The sequence below is a fragment of the Aptenodytes patagonicus genome, chromosome 1 (assembly GCF_965638725.1).
Source record: "Aptenodytes patagonicus chromosome 1, bAptPat1.pri.cur, whole genome shotgun sequence".
NCBI lineage: Eukaryota > Metazoa > Chordata > Aves > Sphenisciformes > Spheniscidae > Aptenodytes > Aptenodytes patagonicus.
In genome coordinates this window covers 136,376,688-136,389,440 of record NC_134949.1, presented here as the reverse complement: position 1 = coordinate 136,389,440, position 12,753 = coordinate 136,376,688, and positions in this window count along the sequence as shown.

Sequence of the window (12,753 nt, the reverse complement as noted above, 5' to 3'; positions counted from 1 at the left end):
ATGAGGGTTTAATGTCTTTAGAAAGCTCCTTGAGGGTATAATGCTATAATGTTTTCTGTGAAGCTACCCAGATGCAGGATCATTCTGGCCTCATTGAGGAAAAACTTCATGACTGTGGGCTGCGCACCAGGTTCACATCTCAGGAGGTGACTCTTCCTTTGCCTGTGGCATGTTCATGTTGTAAGAGGTTACACTGTGAGAGATACCTTTGTTGCACTGACTAACCCTCACAAAGAAAGGACTCAAGCCTTGGTCCTTGTTCAGGGTTCAACAGGAATGCCAAGCTCGTCTATTCTCATGTTCAGAAAAACACTACCACATTTTGAATCAGCTATAACTTAGAGTTGAGTTTCGATTTGTAACTATGATGTGTTACAGTAATCAAGTTGAAAAGTCAGCAGCCAGCTACTAACATGATGATACAGGTTTAAAACAGTAGTCGGAGGACGGCATTTTACCCACCCATGACTGGTTATGGAAAACTGAGAGAAGTGCGTATTAGAATGCACTAAGAAATATAGGAGAGCAGCCAAAGACTGAATAAAAAATGATGACAAAAGAGCTAGAACACTGGTTGTAATCCAACCCATATTCAGTCAGTGGACAATAAGGTGTTGTGACAATTCCCAAGCTCCAGAGGTTACTGGTGCTCTCCGAAACAGTTGTCTCACATCCTTTGTCGTTCCCACATTTTTTTGCTAATATCACTTTTGAGTTTTGCCTTGCTTCCTGCAGAACTCTCCTAGCTCACACTGTTTCTTAAGGGCTCTGCCGTGATTTGGAGCAGCTCTGCTGGCAGCCCACCAGCACAATCAGAGGGTTTCACTGAGCTCCAAAGACAACCTCCTTGCTCAGGCTTGGTTGACAAAGTGGCAGGTTTGAGAGAGGTAAGGCAAAGGAAGCTTTGGGAACTGTTCTGCAATTAATCCCAGATTTGGTTCTTAGACTGATACCAGCAAACTGTCCAATGAGAGTTAATTTTCATAGCTCTAAGCACATCTGCTGAAGTTTTAGGTGATCAGACTTTTGTCTTTTAATAACATGAAATTGCAGAAAGGAGTCAGAGATTCTCTTCACTGCAAGTCAATCAGACTGTAAATAGTGATACTCTACTTTTCACCAACCTCAATTCAGCAAAACAACTCTTTGCTTGTTTAAGAATATACTGAAGGGCACAACTGCACAGGAAAGGGGGAGTTCTCCCATATGACAGTCTTGCTCAGTCAGTGCCTTGTGCAGCTAAATAGTGGTTCGGGCTTATGATACTGAATGGATATGATGGGTGAAATGCCGCTCCACTTCTAGGTAATGAGAACTTTTCCATTGCCTTCGCTGCAGTCATGATTTATTATTTTAAGCATTAAACTTAAAGCATTAAACTTTAAGCACATAAACCTCTTTTCACTTGGAATCATTGTTAATAATAATTAAATCAATGTGAAATCAACATTTGATACGGGAGTTCTGAACTATATTTCATCTAAATGAAATATTTCGTATTTCTTTGATTGCTTTAATATAACGTTATCTCATGAGTTATGTTATTAAACTGCTATGATTTTAATAACAGTTATTTTTAATATACATACATATAAACATGATGCCATTTTCCTGGCATAAATCATATTTTTGCATGTAATTTGTTCCATTCTTGTCTCTCATTTGTATGGATTCTTCAAATTTTGATGTGATCATTTCTCAAGTCTAAAGAGGTAAGCTAGTGTATCCACACAATGAACCAAATTAGAAATAAATTAAACCCTCCGCTGCTTGTGCTTCTCACTACTTCCTGCTATATTGTAGTGGCAGCATGGAACTTATTTATCACTGTAAGAAATTATAAGCAGCTATTCAGGAAAAGGAGACACCCTCCTTACCTTTGTGCAAGTTTGTGCAAACACAATTGACATGCAGTGTAGAATTGAGTTTTCTGCTCTGCAGGGAGGTGAGTGAAATCATAAACCTTTGAAGGCCTCTGTGGAAAAGCAATTGAGGCACAAAGAATATGCACATTGTCTCCTTAGTTAATTTTTAATGTCTTGTGGTAAATTATTTTCTCTTTACGAATACTAGAGATGTTGTAGTGATAGCACTGCTGGAGCTGTGTTTCACTAAAACCATCTAGGCACAGTTCTTGGTCATTTAGTCAGAGGAGAAATGAAAGGACAATGGAGAGCTTTCCAGAAAAATACAATTACCTCCCAAAGTGAAAAAAATCAGGCTATGAAAAGATAAAATCTAAACATTTTCTGATGCTGTCATGTTGTGTCATATGAAGTAAAACAATTACCAGGTTTTAGTGGTTGGTGACAATGGAGGAAAGGTAAGCATGTCATCCTTGAAGGTAACCTCTATGAGCGAGATCTAGATTTAAAATTGTTAGCATCTCTTCTTCAAATTGCTCCAAAAAGTTAAAATTATTAAACATTTCTGAAAATCACATTCACTATCCCTTACTTAATTCCAGTAGATAAATTGGTAAATTGTTTGTTGTGAAAAAATTAACACCTGAGTTGAAAATGTTAGTGAATTGATCTTTATTTCTGTGAATGTAAGCTATATATTTACCAGCATTCACAAAATAACTTTCATGCTGTAAGTTTGCAAACAGTCCACTCTGATTCTGAATGTGATTGTGCTGGTTTTGCTCCTTGGTTTATGAAGAAATAACAGGTGACGCCACAACTCCCCTATCCCCAAACCACACACAAACATCTTATCTTCATATATATGCCAATATGAGGTTTTACATATTCTGAGTCCACTATATAAATTAGGCAAAAAATACCAGGGAATAAACTATGTGTATACACAAGGCTGAACTAAGAATTCATCATTTGAAAGACTTAGTCAGAACTGATGTGATGATACTCAATCTATTGTAACACACTGCAATGCAACGGGGTTGCAATTTCTTTTATTGCATTCTTGGTCCTTTTGTGGAGACTTTGCAATGTCACTGAAGCGCCTGTTTGGAAAATTATATCTAGACTACCTATATTAAATGCAAGACAAAACAAGATGATCCCAACCTACTAAATTTTATGAACTGAAATACAGAAGAGCAGTCCTGAGGAATAACTAGGAAACATATTATACTTTGCTCAAGGTCAGATGCAAAAATAGCTAAAGAAATGATGAAAAGAAAAGCAGGGTTTTCAAAACATGATGTTTTCTCACCTGCAGATCCTGGGCTGTGCAAAACTATTTCAAATGTATGCCTAACCTATTGAGTGGAAAACCGAAAATTTGACCAAAGCACGGTTGGAGCTTTGTTCTCAAAGCTGTCTGAAAGAGAGGGTACCCCTAAGCCTGGACGCTGACACCAGTGTCGGTGCTCAGGAGCACATGGCAGTTCAGACAGGGCAATTACCCTGAAGTATCTTGTAGGGAATGCTGAGGTGCTTTTCTGATTTGAGGGTTCAGTGCCTGCTGGAAAGCTGCACTAACTCAAGAAACAATGGAGGTGGGCAGAAACTTTTAGACAAAGCAGTGTTTGCCAGAACCTGCTAGCAACAGTGGATGTCAAAACTTGGCACTGCTGATGGGGCTCCCACGTAGTTTCTAGATGTTTTTAATGTTGTTTTTAATTTTATATTTGCATTTGCTAAATCAAAAATTCTGCTGTTTGGGTTCAAAAGAAGTATTTGTCAATTTTAGAAAAAGAGTTTGAAAGCTAAGCAAAAATATTAATTGACCTGGACTGTTCTCACCCCCTGCTCCAACAAAATTGGAGCAGCATTTTTTGTAGCTGGATGACTTTGACAGCTCATTATTTTTTGGGTGCAAAGGAAACTCCCAGAAAATGCAGCAGGTAAGACACTTCACCTGTTCTTTTTCATGGCCTGTGGAGGAAACCATGAGAGCTACTGAGGGTGTCAGACTGTTGTTGGGCACTGGGAAGGAGCAGTGCTTCTCAGAGGTCCATCCTGCAGCCTTCCTTTTTCTGAAATGGCAATCAGGGGTCTTCACCTTTTGGTCCATCTTTTGGTGGGGAAATTGCTGATGTCCTTCTTTCCTGATCTCCCTTTTTTGGGTCTCGCCTGTAGCATCAGGACAGGCCAGGGGGCTGCGGGCACCCGGGTGGGGGAGGCCATGAGCTGCCCTGTGCCAGTCACAGCCGGTTCCAGCCAGCTCTGAGACCCATGGGGGTGGCTGGTACCTGCCAGGGAGCACAGGGGACTGGGCAGGCACTGCTGAGGGTGGGTGGCAGCCACGGGAGGAGGAGAAATGGGGGAGATGGGTGGAGGGGATGGTGCTGGGGACATGGCCGGAGGCCCACTGCTGGAAGAAGGAGCCTCCCCTGAGGAACCCACACCAGGGCTGGGTCACGCTGAGGGACTGGGGCTGTGGGCGACCCACACCAGGGCAGGGACACCACATCAGACAATCCATGCTGGAGCAGAAGAGCAGTAAGAAGCCAGGACAGAGGAGGGGAGAGAGAAAGAAGGGAGGAGGAGCAGCAGGAAATCGCTGTGCAGGGACAGCACCCATCTGGGTGGCCGTCAGCCCTCCAAAGGCCAGCAGGGGGGCCAGCACAATCATCAAATCATAGAATCATAGAATCATAGAATCATAGAATAGTTTGGGTTGGAAAGGGACCTCTAAAGGTCATCTAGTCCAACCCCCCTGCCATGGGCAGGGATATCTTCAACTAAATCAGGTTGCTCAGAGCCCCGTCCAGCCTGACCTGGAATGTTTCCAGGGATGGGGCATCCACCGCCTCTTTGGGCAACCTGTGCCAGTGTCTCACCACCCTCAGCGTAAAAAATTTCTTCTTTATATCTAGTCTAAGTTTGCCCCCTTTAGTTTAAAACCATTCCCCCTTGTCCTGTCACAACAGGCCCTGCTAAAAAGTTTGTCCCCATCTTTTTTATAAGCCCCCTTTCAGTACTGAGAGGCTGCAAGAAGGTCTCCCCGAAGCCTTGTCTTCTCCAGGCTGAACAACCCCAACTCTCTCAGCCTTTCTTCAGAGGAGAGGTGTTCCATCCCCCTGATCATTGTCGTGGCCCTCCTCTGGACCCACTCCAACAGGTCCGTGTCTTTCCTGTGCTGAGGGCTCCAGAGCTGGACGCAGTACTCTGGGTGGGGTATCACCAGAGTGGAATAGAGGGGCAGAATCACCTCCCTCCACCTGCTGGCCACGCTTCTTTTCATGCAGCCCAGGATACGATTGGCCTTCTGGGCTGCGAGCGCACATTGCTGGCTCATGTCCAGCTTTTCATCCACCAGTACCCCCAAGTCCTTCTCGGCAGGGCTGCTCTCAATCCCTTCATCCCCCCAGCCTGTATTGATACTGGGGGTTGCCCCGACCCAGGTGCAGGACCTTGCACTTGGCCTTGTTGAACCTCATGAGTTTCACATGGGCCCACTTCTCAAGCTTGTCCAGGTCCCTATGGATGGCATCCCGTCCCTCTGGCATGTCGACCACACCACTCAGCTTGGTGTCATCTGCAAACTTGCTGAGGGTGCACTCCAGCCCACTGTCTATGTCAATGATGAAGATCTTAAACAGTACCGGTCCCAATACGGACCCCTGCGGGATGCCACTCATCACCAGTCTCCATCTGGACATTGAGCTGTTGACCACTACCCTCTGGATGTGACCATCCAACCAATTCCTCATCCACCAGACACTCCACCCATCAAATCCATACCTCTCCAGTTTAGAGAGAAGGGTGTTGTGGGGGACCGTGTCAAAGGCCTTACAGAGGTTCAGAGGGACGACATCTGTAGCCCTTCCCATGTCCACTGATGTAGTCACTCCATCATAGAAGGCCACTAGGTTGGTCAGGCAAGACTTGCCCTTGGTGAAGCCATGCTGGCTGTCTCGAATCACCTCCCTGTCCTCCATGTGCCTCAGCATAGCTTCCAGGAGGATCTGTTCCATGATCTTCCCAGGCACAGAGGTGAGGCTGACAGGTTGGTAGTTCCCAGGGTCCTCTTATCTACCCTTTTTAAAAATGGGTGCAATGTTTCCCTTTTTCCAGTCACCAGGGACTTCACCTGACTGCCATGACTTTTCAAATATCATGGAGAGTAGCTTGGCAAATATATCAGCCAATTACCCCAGGACTCTGAGGTGCATCTTGTCAGGTCCCATAGACTTATGTATGTTCAGTTTCCTCAGGTTGTCACGAACCTGATCTTCTCTTACAGTGGGAAGGACTTTGCTCCCCCAGTCCCCGTCTTGCAGTCCATCCACTCGAGAGGTGTGGGAAGAGAGGTTCCCAGTGAAGACTGAGGCAAAAAAGTTGTTAAGTATCTCAGCCTTCTCCTCATCTGTTGTTACCAGTTTGCAAGTCTTGCTCACCAGCGGGGTACACTTTCTTTGACCTTCCTTTTCTGGCTGACATACCTGTAGAAGCCCTTATTATTCTTTGCATCCCTTGCCAAGTTCAGCTCCATCCACGCCTTGGCCTTCCTGACCCCACCCTTACACAACTGGGCAGTGTCCCTGTACTCTTCCCAGGACACCTGTCCCTGCTTCCACTGCCTGTGCATTTCCTTCTTGCCCTTTAGTTTGACCAGCAGGTCTTGACTCATCCATGCTGGTCTCTTGCCTTCCTTTCCTGATTTCTTACACCTGGGGATGGAGAACTTTTGTGCTCTATGGAAAGTGTCCTTAAAGATCTGCCAGCTCTGTTCTTCTCCCTTGTCCCTGAGGGCAGTTTCCCAGGGGGTCCTATTGACTAACTCCTTGAACAGCTGGATTTTTGCTTTCCTAAGATTCAGCATCCTGACTTTACTCTTTGCCTGACCCATATCCCTCAGGACTGCGAACTCCACCAGTGTATGATCACTGCAGCCCAGGCTTCCTCCAATCTTGACATCACCGATTAGCTCACTTGTGTTGGTGACCATCAGGTCCCATATCGCATCCCCTCTGGTAGGGTTGTCTGTTATGAAATGCCGTGAGAGCAAGGGAAGGTGGGAAGAGAGGCACTGGGCTGAAACCAAGTGCGGGGAAGGGGGAGGCGTTTCCCTCAGTGTTTGTTTAATTGTTTGTCTTCCTGTTTTTCTTAATACTTGAATCAGTAATTAAAAATTGATGTTGATTGGCAATAAATTACATTAAGTGCAATTCCCCAAGCTGAACTGTTTTGCCCACAACAGGTCCTTATCCTGAAACATTTGCTTCTGATGGTGTTACCAAGGAGGAGTTTCAGTGATGAAGGAAGCAGGGTTAGAAATGATACGAAATGATGGAGCCTTCTCAGATGACAGTCTCACCAACCTCAGGATATGGATGGCTGTGTTCCTCCTTCTCCTTCCTACTTTCCCCTGCCCTTCTTTCTCCCTATTCCCCATTCCTTTTCTCTCCCTGTTAGGGAAGGCAGCACTGCCCCCATAAGAAAGCAACTTTGGTGACAGGGCACAGAGCAGACATGCAACAAGGAGAAAACTTCTTCAGAAATGTTACAGTGGAAATTCTCAAGGTGTTGGAGGATCATGTCCTTGAAACTATTACGGTACATGGGGTAACCTTTGAGGATGGCTGCATGCTGCCAGTGTTGTATGAAGAGTTTTACATCTTTATTTAAACTACATTATTAAAATGAATGTAATCTACTATAAAGCCTTGTCCTTTCCTGGACTGAGTACACTTGACAGGGGAAAAAAGGATGCACTTATTATCTGTCTGATGAATAAATGCAAAAGTAAATCCTTATTATGAAGCTTGCCTATATAGGTCTGTTTCAGATATTAAACCATTATATCTTGCCTCTAAACTACATTATTCCCCAATGCAAACAGAAATTTTCACAAGGTGGCACATTTGAATTTATATAAAGTAAGGCATACAGTGTTCAACATCTATCAGTAAAAGCCTTTGATTTATATTTCCTAGAACTAGGTCACATAAAGCATTCATTTTAGTATGAGGATATGTATGTGCCTGCTTATACTCGCATCTTTGGCCCTGAATGAGAATATATAGCTGTGTTAAAGAGATATTTGTCAAGCAAAAAAAATGGCATATTGTTTTTCTCTGAGTTAAAGGTGATAATTACTCATGGTTTATATGAAGCCATCAGTAATGCACAGCTTCTCTGATATTGCTATTCACCCTGTAGGCACCCCTGTAAGTTTACCCCCAATGCCTGTTACTAACTTGGTGGTGGTTGATCATCCTGAGAAAAAGAGAGTTATGGCCTCCTGTGTCACAGAGTTCAGGACTCTGGTACTGCAGATAGCTATGCTATATAACATCTTTTTTTCATCTCATCACTCCCTATGTTAAAACTCTCTAGGTTTGCTGGAACACATTATTCTTCAAGAAAGTATTCCACAGTCTTCTCACTTTGCTGAAGAATAGAGCTTTCTTCTCTTCGTGGAGCTGTTGGATAAATGTTAATGCTCAGTTTATACTCATTAATTCATGAACAGAGACCTTTAAATTAAAGAGCTCCACTTCTTCCTGTAGTTTATCACAAATCATGTTGTACTTACAAAGCACAAACCAAATCTACTCCCAAACTTTATAAACTTGCCTAAAAGCCATATTTTTTTATTCTCATCTAATAAAAGAGGCTTTTGATTCCCCCAAATAACTTTGCAGCCCTTACGTTTGTCCTTTTGTAGCCTGTGTTCATCTTCTTTGAACACTGATGTTCAAAGCATTTCAAATGAAGCCAAGGCAGTACCTTGTACAGAGCCCTAATGCTTCCCCGTTACCAAAATATTTCACCTGAACCTCATCAGAGGATCACATTTGCCTTTTTTCTTGCCTGTGTTACAGAAGTAGTCATTTTACGACTGATTAAATCAGCAAATGCAAATGCTAGTAAAATAGCAACATTGAGGAAGTAATCGATTTTTAGGTGGCTTGTTTTAACAAACCGTTAATTTGGCCGTTCTGATATTTTTTCTTTTTGGTGCTGGGTACAGATGGTGCTAGGTGCAGACAATGCTTGGCAGCAAAGCTTACACTGATTATAACTGACTGACTGATCTCTGTGAGGAAGTCCAAAATCTGGAACTTTGCCCTTTGGGCTGACTGAATATTGCCTTGCTGTAAGGCACAGAGAAAATAATAAGGAGTGGGGGGTAGACAGGGAAGGTGCGAGAGAGGGAATTCATAGTTTTATGTACTCTGTATGCTAAAGAAGAAACATTTTCTCTGAGAAATGCAAACTCAACCACTTTCCTTAATTGACCCTTCACACTTGAAATAATTTATTTCCAGTTTGTTACTAGTTGTGTTTTGGCTTCCACCCTTGCACTGAGGGGTGGAGCTAGGTCTGTTCCTGAAGGCTGTCAGCTTTTGCTGAGCCAGCTGTTTTTGGGCTCTGCACATGGGCATGTGGCAATGAGATACGGTAGGTATAAGTAGATAATGCAGTGAGGCAGGACTCCCTTTAAATTGGGACTGAACTGAATAAATTAGAGGTAATGCTGTTAAAACTGTGGCTTGTGACCTATTTTTCTCTTGCATTTCACCAAGCAAGGGGATAGTCTAGGAGTCTTCTTCAAGCTTTAATGAGCCCCTACCTTCTCCTAGTTGAACTCTGAGAGGAAGGAAGCATCCCAGTGAATAAATGCCAGGAGCCAAGCCATGTGAATGACAAACTTTGTTTCTAGCAGGATTGATTTTAAAGCTCTGTGGGGCTGAAAGTTTATTCACACTGGCACAGAGAAGTCCAGATGACTTCATTTTATCCCAGAGGAGACTGCAGTACTTCACAGACATTAATCTCACAGGCATGAGTTTAAGGTCTGCCCTATAGATAGGGCTGGGTATCTGTAGATACAGATAGCCTGGAGGATATCTGTAAAGGAGCGGTGGAACATGGATGTCCCATTGGCAAGGGTAGTTAAAGCATACCTTTCACATTTGAAGACACTCAGGATGGACTTCTTGCCATCAAATGTCTCATAGCGCAGACTGCTTCAGAGACAGCAAGCAATGAACACAATAAATAGTGGTTTTTTTGAAGACATTTACCACCTTTTAGGCATGTGATTTTTGGAGGGTGATTATGAGAGGCGGTGATTTGGAGGTGTTCTGGATATTATGTGTGACGAGTCCCTTGTAGATAACATATCACAGCCTGGAGCAGAGACTCCAGAACAAAAGGCAAAGGCTCTTCCTCATGTCCATGAAAGGTCTGACCTTTTTGGCTTTCTTATTCTCTTTAGGGAAGGGCAAAAGTGAGACTGAACACATACCAACTGCTGAGGAACAGAATCTAGAAGGAAACCGACCCAAGGCTCCTTTCCAGTGTTTAATGATGCCAATCAGCATCATTGCTTGATCTCAGACGTACAACTGCAGAAGAATGCAGAGGTGATGAGACTTCCCAGCAGCTGGCTGAAAGTGGCTTCTCTTAACCTTTCAAAGTTTATATTTTTACTTGTTTATTTTTTGTGATATGAGCTCCTGCTGCCATCACAGCTGAGCAAACACTCTCCTGTCGATAGGTATTCGCTTTCATTTTCCCTTGCAGCAGCGGAGACTATGGCAAGGTCTGAGCTGGGAAGAGAAGACCCATCTAGCTCAGGGACCTGAGGGGAACTAAGACAGTGGACAGCCAGTTTGCTGAGCTGCTCTCTGTATTTCTCGGCTGCAACAAAGAGCCTTTCCATTGCAAATGGACATGAAGAAAATTTTTACGGGGAAGGTATTATCATAGTTTGGGAGGATGGATGTGATCAAGGGTATGCATTCAGCTTAGTGAGGGGACTACAAGTTATAAACACAAGGTAGGGTGATTAAAAGTGGGCAGATTAGTACTGGCTATATGTTTTGACAGTGGAAATTCACATTTTGCTTGGCTCAGGTAAGAAATATAAAACTTCTTGTTTTGTTGCTGTTCTTTTTGCATTTTCTTTCTGTCTTAATTACCCCTCCTGTCAGAAATAAGATATGCAAGCTGACAACAGAAAAGTTTGAGGTGTCTTTTCCAAAGTCCTAGAAAGATTCAGGTGTAGTTTGATTTGAGTTCAAAATGGTGATTCTTCTGAGAAAATGGTGCTGTCCTGGACTGAGACCTTAGTCACAGTCAGTCCTGTGACAACATCACAAACTTGCTTTCATATTTTTCCCGGGTTACAATATATGACATAAACAAGCTCAAGAGGCCCGTTAGAAAGATGCTCATTATTAAGCTACACTAACGTAACACATCCTTTTAAATCATCAACCAGGTCATTAATCCAAATGGCACTATGCAAATGATTGTTTCTGTATCTCTTCCTGTGATGCCCACACTTTTGCCTCCACTGCTCGAAATGAGGATATTTCTTTCTGCCTTCCCTTTGAAAAGGCAATTTCTTTGCCAGAGAATGTGTTTCTCAACTGTGGACAATTGAAAATCTGAACTGGCCCTCTGAATACATTTAAAAGTTGCACACGGAAAAAAAATACTTTGGAAAGGCTTTTGATATCAATAAAGTATGAATCACAAGTTTTTGAGAGGTGGAATAGGTCACAGCAATTACAGATCAAATTCAAAGCATTGTAGAGGACTTCTGAATGAAGTCAAGAGTTGTAACATAGAAATAATCTTCTACCTATTCCTTTTCTGTCACGCTGATTGCGCTCCTTGAATCACATGCCCAGCACTATATATCCTCACGTTGTCTTCTTCACTGGAATTTCAAAGCTTACATTTCTCCCTCCACCTAGTGCCCATCCTCTCTCCTCTGTTATTTTTAATGTAATTGTTACAGTGTCAGCTGTGCTGATCACTTCAGAGGGCTGAGGTCTGAAAAGTGTCGGTACACACATTCAATATTTATATAGCTTTTTATCAGGTTATTGGCTTTTTTCATTCACTTGCTGTATCAGTCTAGAAATGAAAGGAACATTATTGCAACAGCCTTGGCTTTTCTCTTGCATTGGGATTTTTCAAATGACAGAGTTACCTTTTAAAACATACTCAATGAACTCCAGATCTGTGTCACTTGAATTATTTAGCCTGACACTTAAACAGAGTGGCTTAACTTCTCCATGGAAGCAGTTTAGTTAAGAAAGAGCATGCAAATCAGGCCAGTTGCGTATTTAAAGTGTGACTGCACCAGCATGTGAACCCTACCACACTATCATGTCAACTTTTGATAGCCATTAGAGGAAGATGATAAATTTTCTTTCAGCTTTGGTCATTTAGAAGGTGTGTAGAAGATTTCTTTCCCCCTGCAAGCCTACATTACGCAGTCTTGTGTTTTTAAATCCAATCTGTCTGTGTCAGAAGCCCAGCAGTAAGCCTGCTTCTCTGTGTGAGGGAAATTGTTTTCTACTAACTGATGACCTCAGCATAGCTGTTTCTTTTCCAGCACATCAAAGCTCACAGTCAGACTTGCTGCAGCAAGTGCACTTTTGAGTGGCTTTATGACATATAAAGACCCTCTTTGGCATTCATACTGTGCTTTTCTATTGTTTACAAGTTAGCAGTGAATTATTTATGGGAGTTGCTGGAGATACGACTCTCTTTTTGCCCAAAAGCTGTATTTTATCTTGTGGTGAGATTTTATGTGAGAGCTATTTTGGAGGTTTATGTCCTTTTTACATTTATTTGACAGGTTTTATAGTACCAATCCCTTGTTTCCATTTTTATTACTGTTAAAACCCGTCTCTGAAAATTATTATTGAATGCAGCATGGCTTTAACTCAGCTGATGATATTTTTCTTTGCATATCTGTTTTTGAGTGATCTCAGATAAGATCATACTGAACAAACTAACATGAATATTCTTAGCAAAGGAGCAGGCATTTTGTTTCTTCAAATAAAGCTTAAGATCATCGGTTCAT